This window comes from Mus pahari, chromosome 17 (assembly GCF_900095145.1).
Source record: "Mus pahari chromosome 17, PAHARI_EIJ_v1.1, whole genome shotgun sequence".
Lineage (NCBI taxonomy): Eukaryota > Metazoa > Chordata > Mammalia > Rodentia > Muridae > Mus > Mus pahari.
The window spans coordinates 2,994,459-3,000,781 of record NC_034606.1 but is presented as its reverse complement, the minus strand read 5'-3'; the positions used below and the strand labels follow the sequence as shown (position 1 = coordinate 3,000,781).

Here is a 6,323-nt window from a genome sequence, read left to right as displayed (position 1 = left end):
GGAGCCAAACATGGGGCGAATTACCTGACTCTATAGCCGCCATAGCTTGAATCAACAACCATTTATCAGCCTGCACCCATCTGCGCATGTGTATAGTTCACCACAGCATACCAACACATACAGCACACAGCAAAAATCCCCAGAAGGCTATCCCTCCCCAATCCTTGAGGAAGCTGAAGGTCCCCTGGATCATCTTCAACCACTGTTGAGGGGTGGCAATATCCACAAGGGTGTTATTCACTGCAACAATGGATGCCCGTAATTTGAAATCACGACTCCAATTTCCTAGTAGCATGGATCCAAATTCACGGGACAAATTAGCTGCATGAGAAAAATTCTGATACTGCACAAAGGTTACACAAATTCCTGACATATGGGTTACACATGACACAAAGACTAATTGCTCCAGAATGTCTATCTGCCCTTGGAGCAAATCCACTCCCTGATTTACTAAGATTCCAGTTTTCAGCTGAGAGTAAATCTGGGATAAACACTAGCATCTACTGACTGTAATTCCATGGCTTGTGCAGATTGGGAAGGGAACAGGTGGATATTGTTGCCCTTGCTGATCTTGAAACACTGGGAAGGCACCAACTTCGCGAGGCAGATTTCGCCATACCGAAGCATGGTGGCTGCGCTTTCCTTCACTTCCTCTTTCCCTGTTATAGGGAGGAGGTGAGGGCAAGGGAGGTGCCGAGGGTTTAGGCGAGGAAGGCCTTCATCTCCACTGTCAGATGATTCATCTGAACTTCCCTCCTCACTCTCTTGTTCTTCGGCCTCTTTTCTTTATTGTTGGCTTCTCATTTGCCTTTTTCTGCTTCTGCTGCATGAGCCTTTACGACACTGTGGACATAATTTTGGACATTTGCACGGGAGCTGCAGTAGTTGGCCGCAGGTGATTGGGACAATCTCTTTTAAAATGCCCAGCCTGGCCACAGGAAAACTTTTCTAACTCGGCAGCATACTTTCCACTTTTGTCCGCCAGGCATAATTTAACTAAATTCAAAATTGCTAACAGCTGCACCAACACTGCTCTTACTTTCACTTTTGAAGCAGTCTCCTCCTGCTCTCTTCACTTTTAACTTCATCCCTGTGCCGGGAACCTAACTCCGAACCTTGCTTAACTTCGTCCCTGTACCAGGAGCTTAACTTGTCCCTATACCGGGAGCTTAACTTGTCCCTATACCAGGAACTTCCTCCTAGTGCTAAATTACTACTCTCTACCACGGAACTCACCTATAACTCTTGCTTCTTAATTCAGCTGCTCTTTTCAGAGTTCCCCGTACGGGCCACCAGATGCCGTTTTCAGAGTTCCCCATATGGGTCAGCAGTAGTAGGGCACCCCACACTCCATCCTGCAGAGGTGGGGCAAAGATGACACATATGCTAAGGCAGGGTTTGAGCAGCTTCCGCAACTTCCTGCTGCAGCTTCCTTTATTCTCTCTAACAGCTCTCTCACTTTATTCTTGGATCGCCCAATTTATCCCCTTCTACCCTCTGCACTCTTCTCTCATCACTCTTCATCATCCAATCAGCATTCAGCATGCTCTGTACATGAGCCATGCACGCAGACAGGGTGGGTGTTGATAGGCCAGTGACTTAATATCATGCTGTATGGCACTATGCATCAGGCAGACAGCACATGATCACTCAGGTGCGCAGCGCATGATCATTCAGGTGTGCAGCACATGATCATTCAGGTGCATGCGATCATTCAGGTGCATGTAATCAGGTTTTTGGTAAACAAGCAAGGAATCACGGGGCTTGGCAATGACCCAGGGCGCCGTCTTGGCTGCCTCTTCCCACAGGACATTTGAGAATCACTTGAAGACTTTTCTCAGATCCTTGGCTGTTTTGAGTTAAGAATCTATGGTTTTGGTGAGCAAGGGGCTGAAGAGTCAGGTGTGATTAATAAACCAAAACTACTGAAGTCAGCACTGAGCTTTACTGGGACAAGTGATGCTGGTTAGCTGGAACTAGACCAGCACCACTGATGTGAAATCCCCAGAGTCAGCACACACAAGCTGTGTTCTCACGCTGTAGCTGAACTTGGTAGTGTAAGGATCACCCAGATCTTTCTGGTTTGAAGGCATGAAGGGGTCATGGAGAACAGCTGAAGCTTACCAGTGTGTGCAGGACTTGAGTCCCTGAAGAGAGTCCAAGAGAACTATTGGTAAAAGTATATCCCAGTTGCAGCAGGAGACCCCAGCATTTTGGAAATGCCACTCCCATGGGTTGACCAAGGACAGTAGATATGGAGTGGAGCCAGCCTGAGCCTGGAAGACATGCTTTGTGTGCTGCAGAGGGCAGGGCTGAAGAAGTGACCCAAACGATTGTTAGTGAATCCCAGATAATTGAATGTTGAGCTATTTACCCTTTTCAGTTTGGTTTGGTTTTGTTCAGATGATGACTGCCCTGGTTCTTCCCTCTTGAGGTAAGAAAGTATTTAACTTATTTTTGACTTGACAGGAACCCACAGTTGAGAGACTTTGAATTTTAAAAGGCTTTAGAATTTTAAAAGAGACTGGCTATTTTAACGAAACTGAATTTTTAGGTGTTTACATTTTTAAATTCTGTGAGACTTTTAAAATTTGGAATATTTTATATCGAGATCTTATTAATGTAAGATCTTGGGAACAAATATCAAAGAAATGGCTTAACAGTGATGTGTTTGTGTGTCAAGTTGGGGTCAGTGGTGCTGGCTGGTTTGATGCCAACTCGACACAGGCTAGAGTCACTGAACAGGGGGAAACCTCAACTGAGAAAATGCCTCAAAAAAATCAGGTTATAGGCAGACTTGTAGGGCACTTTCTTAATTAGTGATTGATGGAGGAAGACCATTGTGAATGGAGCCATCCCTGGGCTGGTGGTCTTGGGTTCTATAAGAAAGCAGGCTGAGCAAGCCAGTAAGCAGCACTCCTCTACAGCCTCTGCATCAGCTCCTGCCTCTAGGTTCCTGCCCTGTTTGGGTTCCTGTTCTGACTTCCTTCAATGATGAATATGGAAGTATAAGTCAAATAAACCCTTTACTCCCCAACTTGCGCTTTAGTCATGACGTTTCATCACAGCTATAGACATCCTAAGGGAGAGAAGCCTCTGGGGTGCTTGGATTCCAGTATGTGTTACCAGCTGTGACGTCAAATAATGGTGCTCTAACCATGACCCAAACACACGTGAGGGCGATTTAAAGAGAGAAGGTAGTTATTTTGGCATGTGGTTTGGGACATTCAGTCCATCATGCCCAACGGAGTATGAAAGAAGAACAGTAGACACTGGCAGACAGGAAGCAGAGACAGGGAAAGAATAAGAAGGAAAATACAACAAAATAATCACAGAGACAGATGTCTGTGACCTACTTCTAGGCAGGCCCTCCCAATAATGGCTTTCTTCTCTAGATCCATTAAAGCAGCCGCCCTCGTGATCTAAGTGTCATTGGGACTCTGTTGTAGTGAGGTGCAGTTCAGCTTGGAATAGGTGATGGTTAAGATGGAGTGATGGTAGGTCAGGAATGTCTCAGCAGAAATGTTGACATCTGTATTAGGTCTTGAGGGAGTATGGCAGTGGCACGTGTTCTACCTGCAGTGTCTTGCTGAACTAACTCTCAAATTGCTTACTTTGAAAACTTGGGAGCTTCTAGCAGGGGAGTGCAACTAACCCCATGATAGAAGAATGGTCATTCTCCTCAGCTGACCATGAATCTTTAGGAGAGGCACATGGAGTAGCCATGGAGGAGTGGACACCCACCTACCTAGCCAGTCAGATCTCCCAATCAATGTGGTAACAGATATCACAGATTTCCTTTACACTCAGGGCTTACTCTTAAGTTTCCAGTCTGCCAGGGATCATTTTAATGCTTTTCCTGTGATCATGGGTTTATTATTCATGAGAATTCTAGGATATCATAGGTGTTGTAAGTATAATATTGCAAGTGAAAATGCTAAAATACAGAAAAGCTAAGAAACACCCAGTATGAAGCGCATGAAGTGGGAGAGCTGGACTTTGAACAAAGTCATTCCATGGCTGAAGCTGATGTCAGCCACAGAGATGTGCTGCTTCCTAGTGTGCCCTGGGAATCAGGCAGGGACAGCTCAGGACATCTCAGTCAAACAGCGCTCTGAATTATAAGAAATCAGAAAGCACTAAGTCCTCAACAGAATATTGGGTCATTAATTGGGATATTGATTCATCTCTACAGTCAATAAAAATCATTTAGGAGAATGATTAGTAATGCTTATCTACTGATTTCCTTACAGCTAGTTACTGGGCAACAACACGATTTCATATGAAATTTGTCTTCATGTGAATATCTGCAGAGAAAAAAATCAGAAGGAAGTTGTTTATTAATTCCATCTCCTAACACAGGGCTAAGCTGAATACTAAGGACACCACAATAACCAAACAGTGTCCCCTCTCAGACATACAGTATCTAAAGAGAGACAGATGATGGGCAAATGGGGGACATTCAAGAAGATGGGTAGAATTGTGATGGAAAGCCCAGGATGTTAGTAACAAGGGTCAGATGGCATCTCTCTTAGGGATGAGGGTCAGACAGCATCTCTCTTAGGGTTGAAGGTCAGACAGCATCTCTCTTAGGGATGAGGGTCAGACAGCATCTTTCTTAGGGATGAGGGTCAGATGGCATCTCTTCTTGCTGAAACTTACTAGTTGAAAGAATTCTTAACTTCAGTAATAGTAAGAGTTAACAAGGCTCAAGCTCTTAATCCCAGCACTTGAGAGGCAGAGGCAGGAGGAGCTCTGTGAGCCTAGGATAGCTTGGTCTACAGAGTGAGTTCCAGGACAGCCATATAGTAAGTCCCTGTCTCAAAAACAAGCAAGCAAGCAAGCAAGCAAGCAAGCAAACCAACCAAAAATAAGAAATCGGGAAAGGTATCAGTTATAATTCTAAGTTCAGTCCCATCACTCAGAATTAATATTCTCTAACATTGCAAGTTTCTTTTTACTTCTCAAGTTATATTCTATAATTATAAATCAAGTTCACCAAATAATTGTATTATAATTCTACTGGTAATGGTGAACAGTGAATATTTGATAACATACCAAACTTATGCAGTACAAATAGACTTTTTCTGAGCTGATGCTAAATTGAGTAGGCTATTTACAGTATAATGTTAATACTAAGCTTTTTTTGCCTAACATATGGTAAACCCTACCTAAAAGTCTACATGACTGGAGCCAAGACTTTCCTTCCTTTAATATCCTAAGACATGTCTTACAGTGACTGGTGTTCACTGAGTACTTAGTAAATGTTAGCTAATTTCTGGCCTAGAATTAGAAGTTTCCAGATTGTTTGCTTTCAGCTGATTTACAAAGAAAAAAAAAATTGACATAAAAATGCTATAATTCAAGTCAAGCTATCTATTTCAAAAAATGGCTGTCAACTGTAACTTTAAAACTAGAACTTTAAAACTAGATAGCATATTTTAATGTACTATCATTACTTTTAAAACCCTTCTAAAAGGAATAATGAGCTGATACAAAATGGCTCCGAATACTTGGTCACCAGTTGGAGGCCTTGCTTTGAGAAGCAGAGGTGGGGCCCTTGCTGAGGATGGGTTACTAGGATGTGACATTAGAGGACATCCTCTAATATGAGCCTCAACCCTGCTCCCCTTCTCTCTTGCTTCTTTTCCATCGTGATGTGAGAAAGCTCAGTCATAAGGCTCTGCTTCTCAGGCAGCCAGACTCCATTCAGCCAAGGGCCGGTGGTCTTGAGCCTCTGTAGTTAACACCGCATGGAGAATGCCCGCCCCAGCAAGCTGCTCACCCCAGCAAGCTGCCCACCCCAGCACATATCTTGTATTTACTCATAGTGTTGTAAGAATAATTCGTGCAACCAGGTGTGGTGGCACACGCCTTTAATCCCAACACCTGGGAGGCAGAGGCAAGCAGATTTCTGAGTTCAAGGCCAGCCTGGTCTACAAAGTGAGTTCCAGGACAGCCAGGGCTATACAGAAAAACCCTGTCTCAAAAAATCAAAAACAAAAACAACAACAAAAAAAGAGTAATTCATGCAGATGGGGTGACTAGAGCCGGATGCACAGTTAGTAATTGCAAGGACATTCTTGTTTACCAACAGCAGTCAGACCTAGTCCTCCTGTGGCAGCAGTCAGGACAGAAAGTTTTTATATCTACCTGCAACCTGTTAGAAGCATGTTCCCAATGTTCTGCTCGGACTTGGTCACGGCATGTGAGTGTCTCATGTGTCTGTTCCATGGAGACTGATCGGTCACGGCATGTGAGTGTCTCATGTGTCTCTTCCATGGAGACTGATCGGTCACGGCATGTGAGTGTCTCATGTGTCT

The 6,323-nt window shown here is 44.0% G+C and overlaps 1 protein-coding gene across 1 annotated transcript in view; it reads left to right on the top strand.

Moving 5' to 3' along the window:
* The window catches only part of Rgs22 (regulator of G protein signaling 22), a 112,410-nt gene that overhangs the window by 95,850 nt on the left and 10,237 nt on the right, over positions 1 to 6,323 (top strand). The gene's annotated exons all lie outside the window — the stretch shown is intronic.